This window comes from Rhopalosiphum padi, chromosome 1, assembly GCF_020882245.1.
Source record: "Rhopalosiphum padi isolate XX-2018 chromosome 1, ASM2088224v1, whole genome shotgun sequence".
Lineage (NCBI taxonomy): Eukaryota > Metazoa > Arthropoda > Insecta > Hemiptera > Aphididae > Rhopalosiphum > Rhopalosiphum padi.
The window spans coordinates 55,586,639-55,602,494 of NC_083597.1; the positions used below are offsets into that span (position 1 = coordinate 55,586,639).

Sequence of the window (15,856 nt, forward strand, 5' to 3'; positions counted from 1 at the left end):
AATCAATATGTCTACAGTTGTTCGTTCACATCCAAAACATTTGCAAATTACCAAATACAGAAATTCATTCAAAGGATTGTCATATATACATATTAAGTGTAGGACCGTACACTATAGGTATACAATATATATTACGTTGTGTTTATAACATGCCAATAGCTTTTATCTAAATTAAATATTCAAATGGATATATTTATTCATCTAGAAGTTGTTACCTTTATAAATATAATTTCAATAATCATCTTGATATTAACTTCATTTAACACCCTATAAAAATATATGTTAAATTAAATTCGCAATTTTGAAATGATTAAATTAATGCGAAATTAAAAATTATATTTAAACTTAATTTTTATAATATAAGTAGACCTATTATATAATATAGGTTAATCAAGATTTCCAAATTAAATCTAAAAATAAATATTTATTGAATAGATATAAAATTATAATGGCAATATAAATGATCTAGTATTTTTTAATATATTTGTAGTTCAAACTATATTAAACAAAATAAATAAAAATTAATTTTGAATTATATGTATCTAAGTAGATGATGAAAAAAATAAAATAAGCCATAAGAACACTACAGCATGGATCAGAATTAACTAATTAATACAATTTCCTATCAATGAAAGAATAATAAAATAAGGGATAAATCAATGCGAAACATATAGCAAATTGAATGAAAATAAGTTTCAATAAAAAATTAAAACAAAAAATGCATACAATTTTAAGAAATTATTTCCTCGAATTCTCAATGATTTGACTAAAACGGAATTTAAATAGCTTGAAACATTTAAATTTAGAACATAATAGGTATGAATCTAGGTTAACCTCGTATTGCATTTGTGTATGTCTTGTATTCAATTTATAAACTTTATAAAAAACACAATATTTCCTAAAGATTCAAATATTTAAAAAAAAAAACTTATATCAATACTTTTATTGATACTTTAGTTTCCAAATTCACAATCAGTAAATCTTTATTAAAATCTTAGTTATAAATTGACTAGGAAGACAACATAATACTAAAATGAACAACAATATATATCATTATTATTTACAACTCAATGGTGTGTAAAACGATTTACCTTCAACAAGTGTCTCTTCTTTTCATAAATATAAGATACAATTTTCAAGATTCGGTCTAAAGATGTATGTTTCTTTTTTACATTATTTAAAAAATAAAAACCTATATTCTCATGTTATGCACACGACTTATTTTAATGGAATTTTTCTATCATGAAATCCAAAAACGTTTATTTTTATAGGACATGACCAGTACGACAAAGTGAATTGGAAAATATTATGCGTATAGCTTTACTATGCAGCGCGAAGAAAACGATAGAAGTTATGAGTTGAACGTAGAAAATCGCATTTGAAATATTATAACAATGGTTCAAAACGTGTCGAACGGATGTCTATGGCTTCTAATGGCGACGGGGTAGGATAAAATATTAAAATTTTACACAGCATGCTCCTTCAATAGAAGAACTTTTTTAAAACTTTAATCTTTGTCACATTTTTGATGAGATGAGGTGAATAAATAAAATAAGTTTTGATCAAAAAATAGTCTCCGCCAAATAATAATAATTTGAGAACATAATTTTTTTCTATTCTGTATATTAATTAGTTCACTAACCATCATACCATAAGATAAATTTAAAAATGAGTAATTACAAAAATGTGTATATACCTATTTAGATATAATAAAAGCTACCACAAAAAAAATAATATGTTAACTAAATAGAAAAATAATATATCTCTAATTATCGAACATCCGAAAAGTGTTAATCCCTAAAACAAATTATCACTTCATAAAATCAATGGTTTCAAACCACTTAGTACTTACATATAATTTCAGTGCAACTAACACTATTTAATTAATAAGACACTAAAAACATTAATTAATTAATTAAAGAGAACTACCCAAATCAATAACAAAATTGAATTTAAGTATGATACATAAATTAAAAACGATCAATTATATCAAAATTAATTGATTAATTCCATCAACTCATCTTTACTTTTTTATTACATAAAAAATTCCAACGTAACCGACGGCGTTTTTAAATAATGTCATTCGAGAGCAAAAAAATGTTAAAGATAAGCGGGAAAAAATTGAATTTGCTTGCTCATTATTTTCGACGAAAATAAAACACAATTTACTAAAGGCAAAAGAGGTGGCGAGTTTCTAAAGAATTCCTAACTCATGAAATATGAGTGGCGCAACCGTCAAGTTATTAAAACAAGTATAGTGTGAGGAATGAAGCTCATTAATCATTATTATAAAAGAGTCGAAAAAACAAAAGCCAGTCAGAATACCATTTGTATAGACAAAAAAGAATATACTATTAATTTTAATCACATTATATTGTTCTTGGAAGTACAGAATTTTGTTATGATTAAGTCATCTTACCCTGACCAACTACCGTTTGCCAGCCACTCTATAAAATGTCTCTTAGAATGTAATCCTCAAATCTTACGCTATTAAAATTGTAAATCATAATTTCAAAAAATTATAAAATTAATAAAAAAAAAACTTCTGATAATATTGTGGTAGAATAATTCTAAATTTAAATTTCCAAAAAAAAAAACAATTATATAAATAAAATTAATTTGTTCACAGTATCAAATTCTATATAAAGTATAATAATGAACTTAAAATAAATAAAAACACTATTAAAATTATCATTATGGACTATATCAAAGTATGGTTTGTATTCATTTATTGTAATTTATTGCTAAATGTGTTACTAAAAAAACATAATTCACTAATATACGTATTAATTTATAGAACCATTAATAATATCTATTTTATAATGTGTAAACAATGTTTATATTTCTAACACTGATACTGTAAATATTTAGGACACTTATTTTTTTTAACAAACTATTTGGGTTTCATAAGCCCTGTTTGTAATAAACTCATATTACATAAACTGGTAAAATTCCAGGGACATAAAAAGTATTATGTATAAAATATTTGAATTTAAAATATTCATAACAAAAATGATATTTTATTATCCACTGATGCAACTACTCGTACTATAAATGTCACAAATACTTTATATATTTTTTTTTAATGAATATTTAAATTACTTGTTTATATAAAAGGTATTTAAAATTACAATGAATTATTTACAAAAAAACTTAGGTTATGTTCAGAATACTAGAATAGTTAGATATTTTACTTTCAATATTTCAATTATTAATAAATTATAGTAAAAATTCCAAAACAATCGTTAAAATTAGCCACATTATAAATTTAATTTTAAAAATAATAATAATACATAGGTACTAAAATAAATCGATTGTAACAACTGGTCATAAATAAATAAAAAGTTATAAAACCAAAGATTTAAATTTATACTAATACTTTTAGAAACAAATACACTAAAAATATTATTCATTATTTTCCACTTTGTAATTAAGAGTCTTTTTGTACTTATCATATATCACATAGAAGTAGAACACGAATCTCACAGAAATATCTAAATTTTTATTTAAGTAAGTACGTCTAAAAATACTTTATCTTAAATATTCTTCTAATGTATTATCAAAATTATGAACTTATTGATAGTACTAGAAACTAGATACATTAAAAAAAATTATAAAACTGCACTTAAAAACTAAAAATTCCGAAAAATGCAATACAATATTATTTATTTAAAATCTTAACCAACATCGTATAGCTACCAAATATAAAAAGATAAGAAATTTCTTATAATACCAACACCATACTTATCACAAAACTCTCGTTGACACATGTAAGGGGGGCTGATACATTTTTATTTTTTACCTATTAGCTCCATTAATTTAAGATGATAAAAGAAAAAATGAATCATAATTTAGAACATTCGTTATTATTTAATTTTTTCTTCAGTATTTGTGATCTCTTTGTTTCGTATTTTTCATATAAATAATATATAATTTTTAACATAAAATAGACATTCCAATAAACTAACACAAGTCTCTTGTGTATTTGTTACATTATAGATTAGATATTATTATACGAGTCAAAAATTGCATGTATTAAATATTGATATAATTTATTCAATGTAACCTAATATTTTAGCATCTTTTATTAATAATTAAACTAAAAAAATATATGTTTAGGTATTGCTATTATATACATATATGATAACACAGACATAAAGATCAAAATTCATAAAAAGAACAACAATAACAGGACCATCAGTAATGAACATGTATATTGCTAAAGAAAACAAAAATAGGAAAAAACATTATAAAACTCATTTTCTCTAGTTATTAAGTTTTTACAGAAAATATAATTAAGTTGTGTAATCGTTTGTGCACTACCATTTTTTTTCACTTATCATACAGTAATTTCTAACTTTAAAGATTTTAAATCACAAAAACCTACACGCTTTATAATGCGCATTAAATATTACCAAAATATTTGCATTTAAACTTTATCCTTACAAATACAATATAATGGACAGCGTTTTAGACTGGAATTATTTTTTTGTAGTAAATAGTAATACATACAATTAACAAGTACTGTCACAAAATAGTTATAGACAATTATTTCAACAACTGAATGCAAAAAATCATTATCTTCAATACTTCAATATTTAATTTAGTTATTTATAACAATAAATAACGTAATTAGACAATTTTTAACACATTTTCATCTTAAATAATATAAAAACAAAAATACAAATATTTAAAATTTCTACTGTAAAAACTAAAGCAAACTTAAGAATTAAGATTATAATAAAACTTGAAGAACTATTTCAAAACTACCAATTTTTAATCCAAAAAACTAAATAATATTACTGAATGGGTAAAAACAACTTAACTATATATAATATTATACCTAACCTATACACATACAAAATATATTAATTTAAAGTATATTTATGAATAAAACTATATTCATAAATTAGATTAGTCTCCTCTATTGAAGAAACTATGAAATTATTGGTATTTGTGTTGGTTCATGAATACAAAATAGAAGATACAATGTATTGTTATTTCCCAGTGGACAAGACATTTTATTACCAAGTAAGATGAACCTGTTTGATACATTAACATTCATAATATAACATACAAATTGCTACAGAATATATAATAAGATAACAACTTAAAATAAAATGCTAATTTAAATCTTCGTTAATCCAGGAAAAATTCGAATCTTAAATTAACTTTAATATCAGTAATTTAAAATATGACTGACATCTATTTTTTTAGAAGAAAAAATTATAAAAAAAATTTAAAAATATATATTTTTTAACAATATCAAATGTTAAACTTATTTTTAAAATATTCATTTTTATCAAACTTTTAACTGTATAAATTATCGTATTAATCTAAATATGTACTTTATATATACATATATAATATGTAAATACAATAAAATTATATTATTGTATATTTGATAAATAGTTATAACTCATAACTATTAACGTTGAAGGAATAGTTATTTAAATTATCTTTAACTATTAAATTACTTGTATTAATTAAAAATTAAGTTTAAATATAAGTTTATGTGTAGTTTTTTTGTAGATTGAGTAGATAAATTATATTGAAGTTTTACAATAATGTGTTTTATATTTTTATTTTTAAGTTTGAAGGCAGGAATTAAGCATAGTTTTAAGAACCCAATTTTTTCCTTGTAAAATTAAGCTATAAAATAGAAATACACTCGTCTAACATTTTCAAATGAACATAAATTTTCAAACAGATTTTATAATCACTCACTTGACCACATTACAAATGTGTGTTCTTTAATCTACTTTTATTTTCCAGATGGAGGTGAACTTAAACCGATTTAATCATGAACTTTAGTACAATCAAATAGAAATACATACAGAGTTTTATTTTATATTGTACTAACTTTTTCCCTGGTGAAGTTGAAAATACAGTTATTAATTGTTGTATTATATAAGATTTATCTATTTATATATTATATTATATTGAAATATGTATTTGATGGATAATATACTATAATCAATTCTATCAAATACATGATATTAATTTAAAAACAAATTTGTTTCTAATTGAAGGATATTGTATAATTACTAAAGAAGAGAATTACTATTAAAAGATTTTATACTTTCTTAACCTTAACCAATTGTTTATAATCCATTATCTAATATTTAATTATAGAATTATAGAATCCATATCTAAATATACATCTAGGGATTGTTTGTGGTACTTGAAACATCTTATATTTTGATTACAATAATAATTATGCTTAACCAATAGAATTTCTAGTACTTAAAGCGATTCAACATACTTAATCCGATAATACAAGTATATTGAAGGCGATCAAAAATAGCAATCAATTGAAAATAAAAAATATATTGAACATTATAAAGGTCACTTTTTGGGATCGTACAAAATAAAATAAAAAAATCGAAATAAATTGAGTTACAAGAAATCAGCAGCTATAGAGAAAAATATTTCCTTTAGCAGCAAACGGTACAGATTGTTTCAAAAAAAAAAATTCCCTTCACAAGAAATGTATTTTTATCATAGGAAATTATTATTGTCGGAAACTTTTAGAAAGTTTGTCACAAAACTTTGTATTTCCTTCCCTAAAAGATCTTTGCATTTAAACTGATAAACCATACATGCCTTCTGGCAAACTTTACAAGACCCCTTTCCAATCCAATCTATGTGTAAATTAACTCAAGATCTTTAAATTTAATAATAAAATTGCGTGGTTCATATAACTATATTATGTACAAAAAAGAAACTATTAAATTATTTATGTTCAATATGTTTTTTAAAAAATCATTAAAATTTAAGTAATTAGAAATGTTTACAATGTACATAATATGCAATTCGTATCACAATAAACATCTCTGTAGTTGTATTAATATACAGAACAGTAAAGGGTATGATTATAGAAGCCTAAAGACCAACCGAAATATTCGACATATTTATGAAAATGTTTAAAACAAGAATAAAAATTAAGTTATAATAGAAAGTTTTAAAAAGAGAACTTAAAGAAAGATAGAGAGAACTACGAAGATAATTTGCAATACTTCACTCCAAACATTTTCAATTAGCTTGAAACTACCCAATAGGGCTAATTGAAAGAAAACAACAAATGATTTATGTTTTACAATTTATATAATTATTTGTTTAAAATTAATTTTACTAAAAAATAAAGAACTTTAAAATCGTATAAAGATATTTTTTGTTGTGTAATGGATAAAACAATCACATGGATAATTCCAAAAATGTTAAGGTATATGTATCATTCTGTGAAAAAAACTTCACTTATATTCAGACTTAAAACAAAGCGAATTTATATTTTATAAAGTAAGTCATTTTTTTTTTCTAAAATAAACTTTCCTTGCAATTATTAAAAGCATTTCAACGACGTCGCTTTTACTATACTAGATTATTCACCAAGCATGCTTAACCCCTTTATTTTCAATAATACATTCAGAGTCCGATTTTTAGAATTTTTAATTATACTTTGATATACATATACGAATATACCTTGTATACAATTAATTATTTAGTGGATAATTTTTATGAACGTTTTGACGTAATAAAATCAAAAATTCAAATGTGCAGTTTTTGAGTTATTTAACTTTGTATACTAGGACATAAAAGTACATGATAATGAATTTGAAAAACATGGAGATTGACTATAATAATTGTTATTATCTATCAACAATTATGATTTATAAAAATTGTTCAAGTATAATAATATTACATACGATATTACATATATTTTATATTAAAATAAAACCAATTTTAAGGGATAATATTATCCTTAATATAAACATTGTAATAAATAATAACTATTAACTAGTCATTCAAATTTTTAATTAAATACATCAACGTGTTAAAAAAAAATTGTCAACTAAGGAATTTACAATAAATAAGAGAAATTTTAATTTAAAAAAACATAATTCATCACAGTTGTACCATTACAAATAGTATTACAAAAAAATTTAGAAGCTTAAAAATATAATATTTAAATATATTTAAAAAAAAATCAAGAATCAAATATACTAAATGTATTATCAAATAAAAAAAAATAGGAGTAAGCATTCTTAGTGAATCATTCTATATTTATCATTAAAATAATAATGTTATCTACAAATAATTTCAAAAGGTGTTAAAGAACAAAATCCATTAATCTTTAAAAAGTTTTAGAAATGTCAAACCATTTAAACATATTGACGTTTTCTGAAACTTTATTTTAACTATAATTTATTAAATTATTTCAATTTATTTATTATCTAAGTACGATGTTTTTCAATCGTGCCATTTATAAATCGTATATTGTATGTCATTTAACTTAACAACGACCCATGATTTAGTAATACCTCTTAATATCAAATATCAATTAATATTCAAAGTCTATATGAAACTTAAAATGTTCAATATAAAATGTATAGTTAGTGTTTATTAAATATTCTTATACGTAGGTATATCCGGAACAATAGATTTTACGTGATCACTTAGAAAAATATACGACAATAAACTAAATATACAAGATAATAAATATAAACAGCAATGACAAAGAAAAATCCAATAAATAATTTTAAACAGTTTAAACCTCATCAACGCAGAACAATAGTAAAATATATAATTTCTAAACCAAACGAAATGATACCAAATATATTAGTTTCAATTCACTGTAGAGAAAAAAATACGTACAAAAACAGTTGAATATCAGTATTTATCTTTAGCTCCTAAAAATGATTTGAGTATTACAATTTACATGATTTTTATTTTTGTTTACATTCAGCGTATAATTTAGTATATTATGATACAATACTCTAGAAAGGTACACGAGAAACATACTTAATTTACTGAATGTTTAAACTACTCAAGTATACGTAATAACATTTATAATTATAATTTTTAGACATGTATCAACGAATGTTAGAGAAGTCTACATATATAATGTTTTTCAAAGCACAATTTAATACTTCTCACTCAGCATTAATTACACCTGTGAAACAATACGTAAATTCCAAATGAATCCAAGTTCTCTAGTAAATAAATATATGTGTAATTATTAAATATATTATATATAAATAATTACACATTATTCTAAAGAATCATTGAGTACCTATTTCAATAATTGTATTATAAAAGATGAGCTACGCCTGACATCCTTTTTTAAAGACACATTTCATTTAATTAACCGTAATCCGTTGCATTTTTCAGACGACTTTTTCTTATTTAGGACATTAAAACGACTGACACCGGCAGTCTTTGGTAATTAAAACATACTATGGCCATTTAATTAATTTTATTTGGAAAACTGCTCTTTTTTAATTCTCTAGATAAAAAAAAAACTATTATTTATAAAAGAAATCTTTCTCTAAGTTTTTGGGCCATATTCCAAACAAAAAAAAACTTAAATTACATCAACCAACAGAAAAACAATATTAGTCAAAAAAATATTTTATTTTTTTATTAGAACACTTTTAGTCATGTCAAATTTTAAAATATTTAAGAGAATAGAAATTATTCCATTGTAATGATTTATTCAAACACTTTATTAAAATGACAACAGTAATCAATTAAATAATTTAATGTACAATTAAGTAAGCTAAAGGCATCTTTAAAATTTTATACTTAAAATTAATATATTTAATATTATAATTCTATAGCAAAAAGTAAAAATTAGTTACTGAAATATACATTATAAAATATCTTTAGTTTTTACAAAATAACTAAGTAAATACATTTTTCCTCGTTAATGGGATACTTTGAATATACTTATAATTGTATATAGATACATACAGATATATAAATAAAAGCCCAACTTAAAGGTAAATGGTTATTTTTTTATAATCATATGATACATTTGAATGTAGTTTTAAGTATAGCAATTAATTTAATATAAAAATAAGTTTCTGAATAAAAAAATAAATAGCAATTTGAAAATAATATTGTTTGCATAATGAATACAATTATCTTAATTATGATTCAAAAATAATCTAGTAATATAATTAAAATAAACGAATATTATTATAATTTGTGCAATATGCATATTATTTTATCAGTAAACAAACTTATACAAAAAAATAATTTGAACACCACAAAACTATTAGTATAGTAATATGAAAATTGTTTTGTTCTTGAAAATAAAACATGACTCATAAATAAATTTCAATAAACTTTTATATATATACTACATTATTATAAAGAGTAGAATTGTTAAGAAAAATTACATTAACTTGCTGAAGAAGCTAAATAAAATACAACGAAAATACTAAAAACAATTAAACTAAAAAAATAATATCTAGACTTATTATATATTGCTTCTAAAATAGACCAACAGAGTAAAATAATAATGATCTCTAGATAGATATATATTTCACCAAGTACTGACGCATAAAATACGAAGATTACAAATCAGCAAACAAAAAAGTTTACATGTTTAAACTATGATGGTGAAATAAGTTTTAGTGATCGAGATGAACACAAGTTTAAGGAAACTTACTACTAGCCAATCTGCCGTAACATTGCACACAATTACAATACAACAACTATGATGAACAATTACATAACAAAAGAAATTTTTTTTTTTTTTTCATAAATTTCCAAAACAAGCAAAAAAATATAAAAGTAATTGAATTAATGGCCTCGTAATTCTAAGAATTTTTTAACGGAACTTATGAAAAAAAATATATTCCATTGAAAATCAAATAGATAAACGAGTGCAATCAGTATTAAACAAATATTTACTTCGATTTTTTAAAGTGCTATTATATGTACGCATTAAAAATATTAAGTCTTATAATACACACATTAGTTGCACGTTAAGTTCCTTCACTGTATTTCACGGTATACATAGAAACAAATCTATCTAAAATAATATATTAGGTATTACACACAATTTGAAAACAATGACCAATCACCATCTGAAAACAATTTTAAGCTAGTTGTTAGCAGTTTTTTAATCTTAAAAGCAATATTGCAAACATTGAATAATTTAGTTTTATTTATATTAAAGTGTAAACGAATTATATAATTCCAAATACTTATATGATTAATAGACCTATACTAGGAATAATATGATTTAAAAAAATACATGCAAATAAATTCCTAATAATTTTAATAAAATGTCAAAGTTTTCAATATAATGCTTATTTATAATACCTAACAAATAATATTATTATTCGATAGTTTAATATGATAATGCACATCGTGAACTTTTTAGAACAATTTTATTCCCTTATTGATTTTATATTATCAAACTTGACATGGCAAATTTACTAACAATTACAATTGTTTATCATAGTTTTGAAATTTTCTCAAAGTTAAATGGGAATTTTGAAAATACGAATAACTTAAATTATCTGTCTACACTCAAACCCATCTGTCTCCACTGTTCAATCAATAAAAGCATTAAATAAAACTTTTAGACCATTTTTAATCTGATTTTTAATACTATAAAAAGTGTTTTTACTTCCCAGTAACAAAAAAATAACATTATTGTATTAAAAAATATATATTCTTCAAATTTGTTTGATGTCTAAACAGTTTTAATTAAATAAATAATAAATCTAAATAAAAATAAAAATATATTTTATGAATATAATGGCTTTATGAACATTCCGACCATTTTAATGTTTGTGTCATAAAAAAATGATTGAGTTAATATATTATATTTATTTATTTACACTCTGGAGGACACATTATACAATTTAATATATTAATAATATTGATTACGATATAAATTTTAATTAAAAAAATTAAATTAAAACAAATATTATTAAAGAAGGCTTTAACTTAATCATAAATTATATATCAAAATATTTTTATAGATTTTTTTTTTTAATTTGATTAAAGAATGTTAAAAGGAATCGACAATATAAATAGTATTAAGTCATTAACATAAGGTTGATCTGAACATATAGTAACTGTATCTTGACGTTAGGATGGACCGTAAACTAGGAGATTGAAATGCGAGTGAACAGATATGACTATAAATAGTATTATCTTTAATATTCTATCAATTGTATAACTAAATAAACCATTGATCCTACAAACGTAAATTACATAATAGCGATGTGCAAGGCTATCAATTATAACTCCAGATGCTATTTGATTAATATCAGTATCAATATTAAATGATTTAAATGTAAATAAACATAAAAAAAACGTCTTTGAACACTTTCAAATCTATTTATTAGGTCAGCTTGGTTGCATTGACCAAATAATAAAATCATATTCCAGCACAGACCGAGATAATCAAATACGAACTATATTTTAATATACGTTAGATTACAAACTTCCTAAAATGTAAAGCTTTATCATGTATAGCTGTTATGTATTCTTTAAATAATAAGTTTGAAAAAACAATAACTCAAATCTCTTTAAAATAACTAATAAGGGACATTTACTAAACTGATACTAGCATTTTTAATAAGAGAAATAATAATGATGGTTATGATTATAAGAATATTTTTCAAGGATATAATAATTTAATTATTTAATACTTAACTCTTTCGTATAAACGGAAAAAGTACCTAATTAACAAATCTATTATGGTAGGTACTCAGCAAGGCATAAACTAGATATTATTTTCGAGAATATTGAAGAAATTAAGTATTCAAGACTATATAAAAACTACCTGCAACCCTCGAACAATAAATTTAAAAGTAATTTATGCAAATACTGTTTTTTTCAAGATTCGTTCGATTTTTAAAAGCGATGATTTATAAAATATTATAAATACTTTAAATTATAATAGTACCACAGCTACACCATTATGTTGTGTCAAATTAATCGAAATGAGACAAGTGGCAAAATATTGGTCTCTATATACCTATCGCAAAAGGTTTTTTAAGCATAAAATATAAAAAATCGATAAATATGTTTAACCATATGAAGTTTTAATTAATAACCAACACTGCCTAATATTAATAGTGTTAATTTAATCAACTTATTATAGAAATTGATTAATTAATAATAATAATGTTTCTCAGTTGTAATAACTAATAACTTACAAAACTGTAAGTTTTTACTGTTCAATTAAAATTGAACTAAACGATTCACTAATGTATTTATTTATGTATTAGTACAATTATTTTTTTATCTACCAAATGTTTATACAATTTAGCAAATTATATATTTTAACGACAAATTCAGTCATATATTTATTTCAAAACAAACAAAAAAATGATGTAAGATGTACATAATAATCTAATCCAGATTTGCCAAAAAACATTTCTGTCAACATAAAAACGAAATAAATGCAACAATGTTTTTTCCTCAATCAACAGTTAATTAAGTTAAATAATTTTCCTCCAGCATGTTTCCATCGACAAATGTCTCTTCGAAAAAGATTCCCAAAATAAATTATTATGACTTTACACAGTTATTTATGTTTATGGACAATACTTATCTCAGAGTAACATTAATTCCAAGAACGTCAATAGCTTTTTCGTACGTACAGCCAGAGAGGGAAAAACTCTTTACTCGCTATTTAGAATACACAATCTACAATTCTTTTCCGTAACTATAATCATATATGCTAAACAATATGCGAAACATAATCTCTAATACTCTTAATATTTTAATGCTACTCATCTGCATCATATAATGTATCACTATAAAATTATCAATTAAGAAAATAACCTAAAGATTGAATAATTTAATCTGTTATTTTAACTATAAAAAGTAGCTTTAAAAAAAAATCGGAAAATAGATAACCGCTCTATTGTACATTAGGCGACGAGTGTAACTCATCATTGAAGAATTGTAATGAGTGTGTTCAATTTTAATTCAATAATAATTCATTGCATACAAAAGACGATTCTGAGCAAAGACCGTCTCTCAAGCCAATATTACTAAATATATTACATTATTATTTGATATATTTATATTGGTAACGTAATTTATTTTATTATTATAGAAAGGTTAACACAATAAGTTGAATTAATTTTTGCCAAAAACATTGCATTTGAAAATAACATAATGTATATAAAATATAATAATAAACGTTAAACGTTAAACGTTTCAAGTACCCAAGAATAGAATTCTTGAATTACAACAAAATAATAGCAATTAATTAAGCGATTTGTTTTTTCTTTTTATCAATATTTATAATTTGTAAAAAAACAAATTAAAAACACTTATAAATTTTAAATATCTATATGTTTATAAAAAGCTCAAAATGAGTCAAAATATTTTTTAAAAAAATGTTAATATAAATACCTAGTAAAAATGTTAATTGTCTAAGTAAGTTTATTCGTTTTCAAATTGTTTTTCTCAATAATTGAAAAATAACATGAAACTTTTAAGCCCCCTCCCTCTATACCACACATACACAAAGTATACGTTAGATCCAATTTCCTACCAAAAACCCTTCACAAAGTTGAAAATCTAAGCACTTTTTTAGCCCTAAAAGATGACAAAATACAGAAAAAAAGATATACTACATCATTGTTTACATAATTAATACATTCATTCTCTACTTAGAGTTTAAAATTAAATAAGTTATCCCATTATCGATTTGATGGATGCAAATACCAAATAGTCATATTTCCAAACAATTAAAAACATATATATTAAAAATGTCCTTAAAAATAGTCCTCAACTAGACGCATAGTTCAAAATCCTTCAATAATTTCTCATACAAATATAGCTCTCAAACAATTCTGATAACTATCTAACTCAAATTTTAAAGTTATATTAATTTCAAATATATGATAAGCTTGAACACACGTGTATTTCACCAATATTTAAAAAATATTTTAGAAAAACTTAAGTTTAAAAAATATCAACAATGACAAATTTTTCTTATTAACATTCAGAAATTCGTTAGGAATGTATTTAAATCTTTACACAACAACAACACAATGGAATGTAGACTTAAAATGCAAACATTTTCCAATGCGGGAAATCTTTTGCTCTCGATTGACAATTGGAATTGTCCGTCGAGTGTATGACAATATTTGATAGTAATTCGTGCGAACAATATAGGATCATTTAGAATAGAATTCATTCCCTTTCCAGTTTTCCATCATATTAAAAACACTAGTTATCATAAGGAGTTTCGTAATCTACAGTGTCATCTAAATATACTTTATATTTAAAGTTTTAAATATTCATAATAAAATGATTAATTTTAATTTCTAACACATTTGTTCAAAATAATAGAGCAAACAAATAACCAATCCATAAAACCTAATTATTAAACAAAATACAGTTATTTGGGCTACATGCATGACTCATAATAGTTAAAAATCATTATACAATTGAAATATCAAATGATTTATATCAGTATAAATTAAAATAAATTTTATTATTTTTTTTATGATGAATAACGAATACACTTATCATTAAAATACAAAAAATTAATTTGTTCAGAATAAATTATAAACTGGAAAAAAAATAAAATATTGGACTAGTAAAATATAAATATTATTAGGAATGTATTATTCTTAATTGATGGGGTAATACATGTATTTGCATTACACTAATTTACTTTCAAATATTAAATACAAGAAGTTTTTCATTATTCCTATAACATTATAGGTTTCAAAATAATATTGAACAAAAATAAATTTTTATCATATTTATGTTTAAACTATTTAATCCGAAGAATACGTATAGACCCTATCACGAGTATAACATGCACAATGTTCGGTCATGATTCATATCTACAATTCAATTGTCTAGAACAAAAATTATCTTTCATTTAAAATACAACTATTCGGAAGTGAGGACCATAATTTAGTGGAATTCTCACGTTTAACTTCCTTCGGGGAATTGTATGTGACTATACATTTGATGACATTCCGCAGTTAAATATGAACCGAAAATACCAGAAACAAGTCAACCATTTTACTTGTTTCATGCGAAGTATTCACGTTCACGTATGTAGCAACAT

The 15,856-nt window shown here is 22.6% G+C and overlaps 1 protein-coding gene across 3 annotated transcripts in view; it reads right to left on the reverse strand.

Annotated features, from left to right (window-relative positions):
- The window catches only part of LOC132917474 (neurobeachin), a 225,672-nt gene that overhangs the window by 190,820 nt on the left and 18,996 nt on the right, over positions 1-15,856 (reverse strand). The window lies entirely within an intron of this gene.